This window comes from Choloepus didactylus, chromosome 16 (assembly GCF_015220235.1).
Source record: "Choloepus didactylus isolate mChoDid1 chromosome 16, mChoDid1.pri, whole genome shotgun sequence".
Lineage (NCBI taxonomy): Eukaryota > Metazoa > Chordata > Mammalia > Pilosa > Megalonychidae > Choloepus > Choloepus didactylus.
The window spans coordinates 20,722,713-20,737,804 of NC_051322.1; the positions used below are offsets into that span (position 1 = coordinate 20,722,713).

General features: G+C 43.0%; 1 protein-coding gene across 1 annotated transcript in view; it reads left to right on the forward strand.

The window, feature by feature from the left end:
* CCBE1 (collagen and calcium binding EGF domains 1) overlaps positions 1-15,092 on the forward strand; it is a 258,391-nt gene that overhangs the window by 19,667 nt on the left and 223,632 nt on the right. The gene's annotated exons all lie outside the window — the stretch shown is intronic.

Below are 15,092 nucleotides of genomic sequence, written 5' to 3' on the forward strand. Positions count from 1 at the left end.
AATACATACCATAAAGACACACACATACACTTGCTGTGGGTGGGCCATTTGGCTCTAAGCCTTCTAGGAGCCAGTGAGAAGAGATCAGTTACACAAGTCCATATGGTAAAAACAGAGACATGCCCAGGAGAGCTACAACTGTTCTTTATGTTAAGACCAAACAGAAACTTCACCCAGGGTCGTTGTAAAGAGAACAATATAAACTTGATGAAGAGCGTCCCTGTAATAGATGTGGTAAGTTTCATAGGGATAGTTATTATAATGACCTTCAAGTATAGACTGCTGCTTGCATGCCAAGTACAATTTGGTTAAAGCTAATTTATGGGGTCCATATGGGGTTGTATGTGCCATTCGTTCAATGTTGCTGCTGCTGTCATCTGTGCTACCACCTGCTTCAAGAGGTTACCTACCTGGATGGGAGTATATGGGGTGTGTGTGTGTGCGCACGCGTGCACGCTGGTTTCAGCTTTCATTATTCATAACTTTCTTTGTCCTAACCAAATACAGCTAACTTTCTCACCATTGCACTGCTACTCTTCTTATTTCTACCTGTTGAACATAGACTTCCAGCTTCCTTCCTTTCAGAATTCACTCATTTCTTTCTATCCCCTACTTAGGTCAGGTGTACACTTCCTCTAGCAGCATCTCCTAGCTTAAAGGTTGCTAGGCTCCTGGACAGCACATGTTGATAATGCCCAAGCATTCTTTATCTTTGTATTTGATAATGGTCTCTTAACTCTGAATGGAGCAACTTTCTCTGCTATCTGCTGCACGGTTTTCTCCTGTATGTTTGGCTCAGACATGATTGTGTATGCCCAGTCACTGCGTTCTTGATGAGAATGGAGTTAAGAGACCAATGGAATTTTCCTTAGCTCTGTAAAAAAATAAAGTAAGTCTCTTAACCTGGGAGCTGTCCACTTAGAGCAAGGCTACTCAGAACAAAACTGTATTTCGAGGAGCAGAACCCTTTAATAGTTCTGTAGTCCTGTGTGTGTGTGTGGCGGGGGGAGGCAGGCACAGTTGCTGTAGGTTTTCGTTCCTCCTGCTGGGTTTTCCCCATATATAACTCAATGTGCAGCCAGTTATTGAACACACCAATTATTTAAAAGAAAAGCAGAACTAAAAATTTATTTAGCACCATGATTGAGATATAATTCAGAAGCTGCTTCTGCAGACTCTGTTCTCATACCACAAACTGGATATGATATGATACATCAGAGGACCTGGTACACATCACAGCTGTCACTGTTGATGATGGGAAGTTTTTGCCACCAGAACTAGAGCTGCTTATAGAACAAAAGTTGTTGGTGACACTTGGTTTGCGCAGCTGGTTGTTTCAGATGGCCTTGAGTTCTCTCCTTCGGCCTTCTTTCTTATGAGCTGTCTCACAATTCATTTATCTTCTGCGGGTTTTATTAACTGTCCTATTTCCGTTGTGTGTTTTATGAAAAAACATGGCCGATAAAGATAAGAATGTGTATAAGAGTGTGAATGATAGTCATGGTAGTGATAGAAAAAGAAAGGCCCTCCTTTGAGAAAAGCCTGGATGTAATTAATTCTGGATTTGCTCAGAGAGGTTCAGATTATAGAGCTACAAGCTATTGTTATTTATGAAAATTCTTGGAGAAAAATAACTTTTATTGTAAGTCTGAAACTTTATAGGTCTTAAATCCCTTTTCCCTATAGGAGCAATTATTTTTATAACACAATTGGTGATTTCATAAGACTTTTTAGAAATGTGAACTTTATGTAACAGCAGAAGAGACTGCTTGTTAAATGTTTCTGGATGGTGCCAAATAAGCACGTAGTAACATATTAATTTTGGTTGTGTTCAGAAATATTCTAACTGATCTCACTTTTAAATAATAATTGTAAGTAATGTGTATTAACATTTACTACATGTTAAGCAGTGTATATTATTTTCTTTAAAACTCTCCAGAATCTTATTAGTAACAAGCTATTTTTATCCCCACCTTGTAGGTGAGATAATTAAGCCTTAGGTTTAAGTAACTTGCTCAAAGTCTCACAGCTTGTAAGTGGCAGAGCTGTGGTGGAGTAGTTTTTCCAGTTGAGTTTGGTTCATTCTTTACTCATTTCTTTTCAGTAGGAGTTTGTTCCTATGTCAGTGATCGCTGCATAACAAAACACCCCAAAAGTCAGTGGCTTTAAACAACAGTATTTTCTTGCTCACAATCTGTGAGTTTGCAGTTTGGGCAGGGTGCAGCGGGTGTAGCTTGGCTCTGCTCCTCATGGTGCTGGCTGAGGTGGCCCAACTGGGGCTGGAGAATCCAAGAGGGCCTCTTGACAGCTGCGGTGCCTGTTTTCCCAGTGACCTCCAGCACCTGCTCCCTCGTCATTCAGGAGTGCCGACTGGGCTTCCTCTTGTGGCCCTGCAGGTGTTTGAAGAGCACAGAGGTGGAAGCAACCAGAGGGGTACGCTATTCAGGCCTAGACTGCTGAAGCCCAGTTCTGGCATAGGTCACCTTCATTGCATAATGTGGATCAAAGCAAGTCACAGGGCCAGACCCGATTAAGGGAGAGGTGACCCTCTTGACAGGAGGAGTGGCCTCCACGCAGGGATGGGAGGATTGATGGTGGCTTTCATTGCAGACGAGCTACCATGGTTTTCTTCCCTGTAGGTCTTTATCACCCTCTGATCCATAATCTTTCTTCACTTGACACCTTTTTTTCTCTTGACTTCTAGTCCCACAGTGCTACTCAGATTCTCCCAACAGCCACTCTAGCCACTTTTTTTCTTTACTATGTCTTTTATTCTTTTTCCCTTTTATTTTTGTACATAATAGCAGTTTAGGGTCCTTGGCTCCATGTTCTCATCCTATTATAACCACATTCCATGTGAATAAAGACAGTCCTCACATCCATGGCTAAAGGCTTTGCTACTTTTTCTTCTTTCATCCCTTTGAATGTTATGCAAACTCAGCTCTTCTCTTACTTGAATGCATTGATCTCTATGTTGTTATCCCCAAACTAGCACCCTGCTAACCTTTTCAGTCTTACCAGTGGGGCCAACATTTCCCTTGGCCATTAAACCTTCTATCTTAGAGTGAGTTTTGGTCCCTTTCAACCTTCCCACCATCCTTTCCTCTATCTGATCCAACATATATCAGCCTCTTCCCCACACCATTTAAGTTCAGGCTCGTATCACCTCATCCCTCATTTAACATAGCCGTTCAGAGTGCTGGCCCTACCTCTTTTTTCTCCACTCTGTCCTTCCTGCGGCAGCTGGTGTTAGGAAATGCTGTTCGTGAAGCCAACATTCTAGCGCCTCCCTCCCTCCTAACAGCCATTTCTGATTGCAGGGTACTTGAACGACTTTCCCTAGCACTCTGGACTGGCAACAGCTCTAGCTTGCTTCGCCCAAACTCAGCAATGTTTAAGAAAGAATTTTCCTCTGATACAATCGTTAGAATGTATTATGCAACTGTTCTCGGCAGATGGCTGCTCAAGGCCAAATTGTGAAGTAGCCTTGAAGGTTGGTCTTGGGTTTAGAATTATTCTGAGGAATAGTGGAGTGCTAGAAGATTGTGGGGTTGTAGGGTGGTTGGTAGCATACAGAGAGCTTTACTAGGGAAGAGACCGGCAGATGTGCTTCAGAGCAGTGACACTTTAGTATGGACCCGGTATGCCTCAGAGCAGTTCATGTGGTATGGAACAAGAGCTTCCCAGGGCTGCCCACACACATGAGCAACTATGAGGCAAGTCGAAAGTAAAATTACCAACAAGGCTGAGAGCATCTTTTACTTCCCTCAGGATTATTCTTTCCATCCTTCCCACATTGCCTCCTTTCAAACATTTGTTGATTTCCTTGGGCTCTTATTCCTTCCCCCCCTTTTGAAGAGGAAAGGATCCATTACCCTTTATAGATCGAGTGAAAATCATTCTTATGAAAGTGTCCATTTCTTTATTTCTAGTAGTAGGATTTAAAAAAATACTGTAATCATAATCATAATAATAGTACTTCTGGATCTGGACTTGAAAAGGAAAGGAGTGCGCCTTTATCTTCCCGCCCACTGAACTGCAAAAGAAGCACAGGGGGAGATGGAAACAGCAGCCGTCAGTGGGCACATCAGCTCTGTGCCCTTTACAGCCACACATGCCTGAGGGAGACTGAATTAATCCCCTAACTTGGTCATGTTCTTAATCTCAGAGTTCCTGTGGGTGTAAATCCATTGCCTGAGGGCCCTCTCGCGGTGTACTTTTTAGTTAAGGTCCCGCAGCGTGAGTGTGGGCCTTCATCCGGGTTACTGGAGGCCTCATGTAGAGCCGGAAGTCAACGGAAGTCAACGGAACCCGGAAGTGCAGACGTGAGAAAGGAGAGGACGCGGCCATGTGAGGTGAGGCAGAGATGAGACAACCCCGAGGACGGCTGGCAGCCAGCCCCAGAACGCCAGTCTTCGGGGAGAAAACAAGCCCTGCTGGGCTTCTGGCCTCTGAAACCATGAGCCAATTAATTCCTGGTGTTTAAGCCAACCCATTTTGTGTGGTATTTATGATGGCAGCTGAGGCATCTGAGAGAAATAGACACCTATCTTACCTTAGTCGCTGTTAATTAGACTTGGTTGTAGGAACTAAATAGATACTCAAGCCAGTGTAGCCGCGGTGATGACAGTTGTGATGGCTGCCCTTTCAGTGCCTGTTCTCTGATGCACCCTGTGTTTGGGTGCATTTTACACAATAATCCCTTCACCTGTGGAAACGGACTCTGAGTGTGGTTAACTTGCCGTAGGCCCCACAACCAGGATGTAGGCTTGAAACTGGGGTTCCATCCAGGGCTGTCCGACATGGGGCTCGGGTTCTCCCTGTGACCCCACACTGACTCTCGCGCCCACCCGGCAGTGTGTGGAGAAGTTCACAGAGGCTGATGTTTTCCAGCCCTTCGTGGTGGGGAGGTTATGGGGCTTCCTTCTGTCAGACCTCTGGGAGCATGAACCTCTGTGGAGTCCTAGGTTTGAAAGCTGCTTTCTGGCAGCTGCGGAACGGCCTAGGAGCTGCCAGGCCTGCGCACGTGCCCTGAGGGGTGATGTCCTTGTGTTCCCAAATCTCCCTGCCGGACTCGAACGCTGCTTCCTCCGTCGTCCGGTGCGGCGAACATGGCCGGAGTCTCCTCTCGATTCAAAGTTGGAACTTTCAGGGAGCAAGAAGCTGCTAGTCACAGACCTCTCGCTTTTCAGGGAAGGGAGAACGAGATGGTGGGAGTTGGGAGCGTGTAGGGCACAGGCAGTGCCAGCCTGCGGACGGGGATGTGGCAGTGGTGCAACCTTGTTCGAGTCCTGTTCAAGGACTTTGCTTGTTAACATTTGATGAACGTTATCTGAGTATGGGGGAGGGGTGGAGCAGAGGGCTGAAGGGGGTAATTGATGACATTATAGTGAAAAATAAAGGTGGAAAATAACTGTGACTAGAAAGGTAATACTTTATCTTTTTATATGGCTTATCATGTATGTGAAACCACCACTCAGCAGGGTAACTGTGATATTTAACTCTTAAAATGTGCTCAGTAAGTTGACACACTGGAGGCCTTAGCAACATGTACAATCAGTGTCTGGAATTTATCTTAAGGAAAGTATTATGAATGTGTAAGAAGTTGTGGCTGTAAGGCTATTTCATCACAGTTTTGGTTTTAATATAAACATTTGAAATCAGAGGCTGTGTGTGCAATCCTAGGGAGAGGATTGGTTGTATAATTTAAGGTATAGCCATGCAATGGAATATGGAATGAATATTTTTTTTATTAAATTCAGTTTTATTGAAATACATTCACACACTATACAATCATCCATGATATACAGTCCACTGTCCACAGTATGATAACATAGTTATGCGTTCATCACCACAATCTATCTCTGAACATTTTCCTTACATCAGAAAGAACCAGAACAAGAATAAAAAATAAAAGTGAAAAAAGAACACCCAAGTCATCCCCCCATCCCACCCCATTTGTCCTTTAGTTTTTATCCCCATTCCTCCACTCATCCATACACTAGATAAAGGCGGTGTGATCCACAAGGTCTTCACAATCACACTGTCACCCCTTGTAACCTACATTATTATATAATTGTCTTCAGGAGTCCAGACTGCTGGGTTGGAGTTTGGTAGTTTCAGGTATTTACTTCTAGCTATTCCAATACATTAAAACCTAAGAGGTGTTATCTGTATAGTGCATAAGAATGTCCACCAGAGTGACCTCTCAACTCCATTTGAAATCTCTCAGCCACTGAAACTATTTCGTCGCATTTTGCATCCCCCTTTTGGTCAAGAAGATACTCTAAGTCCCACGATGCCGGGTCCACATTCATCCCCGGGAGTCATACTCTGCGTTGCCAGGGAGATTTACACCCCTGGGAGTCGGGTCCCACATAGGGGGAAGGGCAGCGAGTTCATCTGTCGAGATGGCTCAGTTAGAGAGAGAGAGGGCCACATCTGAGTAACAAAGAGGTACTCAGGGGGAGACTCTTAGGCACCATTACATGCAAGTTTGGACTCTCCTTTGTGGTCATGAGCTTCATAAGGGCAAGTCCCATGCTTAAGGGCTGAGCACATCAAACCGCCAGTCCCAATGTTTGTGACAACATCAACACCAGTCCAGGTGAGGATGGCCAACACATCCGCACCCTCCCCCAGATCCTCGGGGCTGGGGAGGGGGAGGCTGTAAATATATTTTTTATTATCTGCCCAAATTACTCTAGGATGTGTCACTATTTCACTTCAGCCTATACTAACCTACCGTATCTCATTTCCTATTCAAAGTTCCATGCAATTGTGGTGTTTGAACAAATCGACTGTAGAGTTGTACCGTTTAGAAAATTTAGATCCTGTACCAAATAGATATGTATTCCCTTGGTCTCATATGAAAGTTGAAGTTTTAAAACACAATCAGTTTCAACCTTTATCCTTTGGCCTGGCTTGCCCTGGTCTTAACCAGACCTGCTGGAATGAATATTTTTTTGACATAAAAAGATGTTCACGTGTTACATGAAAAAAGCAGGTTTTTATATGTAGAGTGTGAATCAGTTTCTGCCAATGAATTTTTAATAGTGTAACATCTGAATTTTTATCCAATTTTAAAGAAATGTTTAAGGGACTATATGAGTCAATGGTTCTTCTGGGTAGAGGGATCAGTAGTACTTTGTTGCTTTGGTCCTGCTCGTATGTTGAGTCAGTTATTTCTGCTCTTCCAGATCGTTCTCCATCCTTTTCTGTCCTGCTTTGTGTCCTGGGGCCTGGTTGTGTGGGATGAATCAGCTGCCTCTGACCTTCTGCTTGGTTCCACCATGACAAGCCCCAGCATGGATGAGGGAGGGGCTGGCGTGTCGACTCCCCAGCTTCCCTCCCGCAGCACTGTGGGTTGGGATTGGCCGTGCCTGTACAAAAGAGCAGCCGCTGTCAGTGGCCCTCTCCTGCTCTGGCCTCAGCTCCCACTGGACTCCTGTGACTGCCTGTCCCCTTGTTCCATAGACCTGTGGGAGGTAGCAGCTTTCTGCTGTTGCAGGTGGTTCCCTTAATCCTGGGCAGGCATTATCAGGAGCTCTTTGAGGGAAACTCTCCTTTCCCTTGCTTGTGGGTGCCCCCTCCTTCCTCCTGAGCCCTGGAGGAATACATCGATAGTTTCCAATATTTCTACAATGAGCACACATTGCTTATTAAACATGAAAATGTGCCTTGTGTCTTTGTAAGCCTTGTAATAGGAAACCCTCTATCTGTGTATGATGCGGCAAATTCCACAAGCCTGCATGATGCCTTTCTTACTCCACTGGCCACGTCTGCTGGCTCTTGCCACCTGGCTGGGTCCTCAGAGAGAATGTCATTGGCTCTTGGCTTCTTCAAACACAGAAGGAGCTTTTGCCTGCAGGCCATTAGAATAGTGGTGCTTTTGTTCTCCCTGGAGAGACTGTAACCCCCTGAGGGAGTCTGGCACATTCACTCGCTGTTCCTTTGACATCACCCTCCATGGTGTAGGGCGTCCTCTACGGCGTTTTGGACATTTTGTGTCCTGCACGTGTTGGTGAACTGATGGATTAGTTCCAGCTCCCATGGTGTTTCCACTCAATTAAAGCCAAGTTCCTTAGCTGACAGTAGGAGCCATAGAGTAAACAGATGTTCGCTAGACCCATTTGCTCTGCTTCCTGGTGAGCAAAACACTTCAGTGGGAAATACTTAACAAGGAAGAGCCTGGCTTGGGATATATAAATTATCTGGGATCTGTAAATATTGCTGCTGGTAAGTGGAATGCTCCCTAAAACTCCGAGTTTAGCTTTTATTTTGCCTTCAGAAGAAAATGCCATATTTTCCTGTTGCCTATACGTAGTCAAGTGATACCTCAATGCTTTTGGAAATATTTGGGTATTACAGATGGCCCTATAAAATATGAGCATAGCCATATAAGTTAGTTGTTGAAATGATGTGATATGGCCCTACTTTTCAAAGAATTTTCACAATAGGCTGCTTCATCTGGTAGGTTCAACAGTGATTTTCCAACACTTACTCTTAAAAAAGTGGCTGCTTCTTTCTCCCATGATGACCAGCCATCTAGTCTGGGGTTTTAGTAGCTATTAACCATTGGGGGCCTTGAAGGCTAATAAACAGAGCAGAAGTCAGCACATTTTCTCACCATGCCCAATAAAATAAGGCTTAAAATGCTGAGACGGGCAACATCCTCTGTCTCCTGAGGTTAGTTATTAGCTAGTAAGCAGATTTTTGCCTGTGTCCTGAGTGAGCTTTCCATCTCCGGGGGAGCACCCTGGTGGACTGGGGCACAGGCAGGGCCCCCGCGGAGCAGGCCAGACCTTTGTGGTTCCACATGCACTGAGAGAGGGGTGCCAGCTGACACACGCAACTCCTCTGACTTCTGGCGTATGACTTACGCAAACAATGAGATCATAAGAAAACTGCAGTGAAGAAAAGCCTGCCTTCAGCTACTGAATTTACATAAGTAAGTGCATTCCCTATGAGAGGAAGCCAAAGGGAGGCTGTTTAAAAAGGCTGACCACCTTCCACCTCTTTTCAGTCTTTCACTTTGCTTCTGCCTCAGCTCATGTATTAAATGTTGGTGTTTTTCGGATCAGTAGCGAGTTAGTGAGTTTTAAGTAGGAGATGATGCTTAACTCAGGAAGGGTGGGGGAGTGGCTGTGGCTAGGGGACTTATGTCGACGCTCTGTTTGCCTAGAACATGCGTTCTTAGTATTGAAGTCTCTGCGGTTATTGGGGATATCTTAGAGGGGCGGTTAGTACTCAGGGTTTTGAGGATGGGTTTCTTCTCCTCTCAGTCTGTAAATCACCACCACTACCCCCACCCCCACCCAACACACAGTGATCTCCTCTGTTCCCATTTACTTTTTCCTCAACTGCCAGATGCATATGGAAAGTTCTCTCCAAAGCTTCAGATGAGGATTTGCAGTCACCTGCTGCACCTGTGTAGGCTCCACAAATGTACCCAAAGTGGAGCTATTTCTCCTGCCTCCAGTGCCACCTCCCCCCACACCCCCCACCTCCCAGGTTCTAGATCTTGCTTAGTGGCTTCTCTGCCCACTTCCCTGTCTGCCAAACTGGAAATATGGAGTTATCCATTATTAATGCCCTGCCTTTCAATATTCTTCATGTTCACTCAAATGATTATCAAATCCTGTCACGTTTGCCTCACAAGATGCTTTTTTGTCCATCTCCATTGCTACTCAGCTCATTATCTCTTGCCATAAATAACACTCTCTGACAGTCTTCATAGGGAACCAACCTGGCCACATCCAGCTCCTTTTGCTCCTCCTTGCAGAGAGAAACACCCCCTTAGTGAGGCCTGCCTGATACCCATCCCTAACTGTCTCTACGGAGTCCCGCTTTCCAAGTCCCAGCCACACTGAACTCGTCAACAGCAGTGACAAATGTCATCAGAATCAAGACACTTTTGAGAATGAAAGGGGCACTATTAACAATAATATCAACGTAATTGACACACTCTGGGACTCTCTCAGGCAGGTAAGAACATAGGTTCACATGATAATGCCCTTCCCATTCTTCCAGCAAATTCCCACCAGCTCAGATTGTGCCTGCTCTGTGCATCCTTCCATAACCACTCCAGAGAAAAGACTAGTCTCTCCTTTTTTTTCCCCCTAAACTAATGTTGCTTTTGCCATGCTTTATTAAAGCATATATCTGATCTACCTTCCTCTAGGGGTCTTTTTCCCCCAGCAATTGTGGGCTACATGACAGTTAAGAATAATATTTTGTCTTTGAACCTCACATCAAGCCTGTGTCTGGCACATGGGAAATATTCGGTAGGACTTTACTTATCATTCATTTATTCTTTTGCCATTCTTGAGGTTTCGTTATGCTATTGGATATCTTTGTGATAGAATCTTTTATTTGTTTAGAGATTTAGGATATACAAAGCACTTTCCAAGCGACCTGATTTAATCACTCCAAACTCGCCTTGGGCGTTTGCATTTATTCTGCCAGGACTCCCTCCCCTCCACCTGGCTAACTTTGAGACTGGGCTCAAGTGTCATGACTTTCCTGAACCTGTATCTAAATTAAGCCCCCCAGTTTATATAGTCTCATAGATTCTACTGCATGCAATTCTCACATTTTGCAATTACGTATTTGGGGGGTTTTTATGTGTAATGTGTTTTCTCTACCAGACTACTAGCACAATGAGGAAGGAAACTTGTGTGTTCCATTTACCTTTGTTCAACCGTGGCAGGCATTAAGGAGGCATTCAGTTAACATTCAGTGAATGGATAAAGTACTGGCTCCACTTCTCGCATTGTGGAAATGAAAACTCAAAGAATTTCAGTGTCTTGCATCAGTTCAGACAGTTCTGAGTAGACGACTTGAACTTTCCTTTACTCAACAAGTGTGTGTTGAGCCCCTCCTCCAAGTTATCACTGTGTATATTTGACCCTTGAGATCCTTAACCCCCAACTCAAATGCATATGAACAGAGTGTCCTAACTTATTCAGTAAGTTATTATAAACAAATATTCTCAACTGCACAAATCACCAAAATCCTTTTGAGCTAGACCAAAAATATTTGCTATGTGAATTTGGTCTCCAGTCTGCAGGTCCATAGAGACGCACATTAGATGGCCAAGATGTTTTCTTAAGTTGCAAAATTTTCCGGATGAATTCCACAGTGGGAGTGTGTGAGCAGTATATTGTTGGAACATCTCCAGGGAAAATAGCTTTGGTCAAGGGGGAAAAATACACATTAAAAAAAAAAAAATAAAACCCACTCCACTATCATTGCATACTCACAGGAGGAAACAGTTTACAAAGATTGTGTTTATTTATACATTTTTCTTTAGTCCCTCAGTCTACCAGGTATTGGGATGTCTGGGGAAACAAACAAAAAAAGCATTTATAAATCTGTGGTTGACCTTTTTGGCCATGGAGTTATAAAGCTCTTCCAATGAGAGAGAATAGTTCCAGCTGACAACTTCTGTGAATCTAGTTTTATAAGCATTTTTAAGACGAACATTTGGATTACTTCATCTTTGAAAAACAAATTGTTGGGTTTTAATTTATTACTTGTAGAGGCATAAAATGGATACCTTACCATATGTAAATTTTCCTATGGAAGGAAGCAATAAAACAAAGAACACACTTAGAAATGTCAAAGTTAGCATCTTGTGCTATATTTATATAATGTGGTTCAGATAGTTTGTATATACCAAATACTTAATCTTAGGCTCACAAAGGGCTTTGTCCTCTGCACAAACAGACCCAGAATATCACAAGAGTAATAACCTGAAAAGAGCAACTAAAGTTGATTTTTAGGAATTGGAATACAAAGAAACTTTTCCCTTATAGACACGACTGATATGTACAAGGTGAAGATTTGGGTTCTATAAGGAGTTAGAATCTCTTCTTAAGGGCATTAAGTTTTTAACTCATGTGTTGGACTGAATGTTCATTTGCTTCTTATCTATAGTTAATGCTTTTTGTGTTTGAAAAAGTTCATTATTTTGGGCAGGACTGTAGCTAGCATGTACAATGATTTCATTTGAATTGGGAAACGGTGCCCCTTCCTCTAGACTGATGCAGAGTGGAGTGCAGTCAGGATCTCTGTCCCTGATGGCTCCCTTAGTTGAGTGTCCATTTGAAGTGCATGGCTGCACATCTGTACACAGAGGTCCTGAACCCTGGAGAGGCAGCTGAAGTGGACGTCTGGGTCTAATGAACTCATGCATTGTCTGCCACCTGGCTTTAAGTACAGAACTAAAGAGAGAAGAAAATGTTCAGGGAGGTGCTAGGGATAAAGGGACTCAGTATCCTAGAAACTTAGATCTGGGAGGGACCTCTGAGCTCTGCTTCTTCTGTACTTCTCTCACTTTACTGCATCCCTCACTTTACAGATGAGCAAACTGTGGTCCAGGAAGCTTTCATCCATGTGTTTGATCCTGCAACTCATTGCTGACAGAGAAGTTTCTGACCCAGTCCACTCAGGCTAAACTTTCTATTTCCTCTGTAGACAAAGGACACAGCCATGTATCAGTGGGAACTGTGGGAAAGTCCAACTGTGTTTCCCTGGTCCAAAGACTCTAAAAATCCTGCTTTTTGGCCAAGTACATCTGTGGCACATTTCTTCTTTCTAGCTACATGCTAGTCAGGCTTGAGATTTTGTTTCATGGCATTTTCTCTTTCTTTCATTTTGGCATGCAATGAATAAAAATTGCTAAAAATGCAACCAAATCACTTCTTGAAGACTTAGAAATATTAGGAGTAATTTCCATCTGCCTACCTCTTCACCTTTTGGCACCTGAGAAGAAGGCATGAAGGAACATTTCTAAGAACTAGTTGGTTGTTAGACAGTCATGTAAGAAATCTGTCTGGTTGGAATTAAGTGTGTCTACTGGCTTCTCATATTCAAAACTTGTTCCTGTAAAGAAAGCATGTAAACTCTTAATGTATTGAGTGTTTATGGAATGTGGTCCAAATTCAGTGTGAGAGGCTCTATTTCCTTATAAAATTTCTCCAGTAACATAATCCTCAGGATTTACATGGAACTTTTCTCTGAGAAGATCAGAGGCCAATGTAGTCATTATTTCATTACCCCTAATAACTGTGATGTGCGTGGAAGTCAGACAAAGAAACATGTGGCATGTATGAGCTCAGATTGCTTTCCTTTTTCATTTTTACAGATTATTGCTTGTGGGGATAAAGGCACCAATATGGTGCTGATGGAGATGTAAATTGGTTGAACCTTTCTGATTATACAGCTCTGAGTATCACATGTCATTTCATGGAGCATAATTACTTGCAATAAAGGCTGGATAGGATCAGGTAACGTTTATTGGGTGCTTACTGTGTGCCTGGGCCCATAGTATGCTCTGTATGTCTTAACTCATTTAATCGTTACAGTAGCCATATGAGGTAAGTATTATTGCTAACTGCATTTTACAGATGAGTAAACTGAGGCAAGAGAAGTTAAGTACCCCGCTCAATGTCAAAGAACTTGTAAGTGTCAGTACTTTCAAATTTGGGGCATCTTCCTTTTGTGATGTACTGCCTCCCATAGCTATAATATGGCTTCCTAACAAACAAAATTGTAAAGGACCTGTAACTTAATGTTTCTTGCTTTATTAGATTTTTTTTAAAAAAGCAGATTACGTTGTTAAGCCTAAAGATTAGTGTCAATCAACAATCTTAATACTCACCCTGAAGAATCAATGAGAGCAAGCTTCTTCGTTCAGGATTCTGTGTGTGTGAAGAAAACTCCCTGCCCTGCTCAGTTCTGATGCAAATGGAGGAAACGAAATTTGTGTTGAGGTCTCTATTCTCTTTCTCTCTCTCTCCTCCCTTTCGATATCACCTTCCCGGGGTTTCCTAGCTGTTCAGCACCCCTCACTGAAGAGCCGCCTGTCCGTCGTAGGTATGCTTCAAAGCTTCGGCATCCTGCCCTCCCTTGCATGTTTTAGGTCTTATTCCCCGGATGCTTTGCTGTGTCATTGGCTAAATTGCAGAATACAAATGTGATTAGTGGCTTTTGGGCTAACTTCTAGAGATAATGAAACCAAGGTAGACTTTCAGGCTGTGAAAGACAAGAGGTAGAGACATTTTGGGGCCCTGGCCTGTCCCTTCCATCCTCCCCAGCAAACAGTCTATGAAGCCAATAAACTGTTGCAGAGACCCCAAATTCATCTTCCCAATTGTCATAGCTCTTTCTGCCTTTCGGCATGGCCTCTTTGAGCTTAGCTGATGGCAGATGACAGTGGTGGCTCCTGAGTGTGGAAGTGCTGAGGCAGCCTGAGATAGATGCTTCTGGCCCGACTACATGCTGTAACCAAAGTTTAGGTTCACATTCTATTGTGTATATTGTGCCTAGAGCAGTTTCTATGGTAGAGAGAACCTGTGAAATTAGCACTGGGGGTATGAGGAACTTTGTTCTTTAGGCAAAATAATAAGCTCTGTGTTTAACTCCATCACTAAAAATGTTGAGCTCTTAAAATATATTAATTGGCTAAACAGTTGCCCTCTAGATGCACGTGCAAGTAATTAGGCCCCATATGCCATTCCTAACCATCAAGAACTGAAGCTAATTGACCAGAATTCATGTTCTGAGAGCCGAGTTCTTAAATTCTTCCTTTAAAGTCAATTTAAAGTAGTGGCTTTCTGGAAGGTTAATTTACCTTCTTCCATTTAAAATCTGTTGTAAACTAGCAACTACAAATATCCAAAAAAATAACTTAGTGTTCAAGTAGTTAGGTGCTGTCCTTACATTTAACAGAACTTAAAATGCTCCTATAAACATTCTCCAGTCTAATAGGCACAACCATAAAGGCTTTGTAGGTTTTTAAAAAAAATTTTTTTCTCCACTGTTTATAAATAATAAAGTGTATTTGACTTTTTTCCATTAAGTATTATAAAATTTAAGTCAGTTATTATGCCCTCAGAAATCCCACCCCATCCTATTAAAAAATACTATTCTGATTCATTCTAAATGGACCAGCTCATTGAAAATCTAGCTGTAAAATTATAGTTTGCAAGTTTACTTCCTTGTAAATGGTGGTCATCAGTCATTTTGAGAGACAAAAAGTAGAGATTACATTTAGAGACTGCATCTTTCCCCTCTTTTCCTCCCTA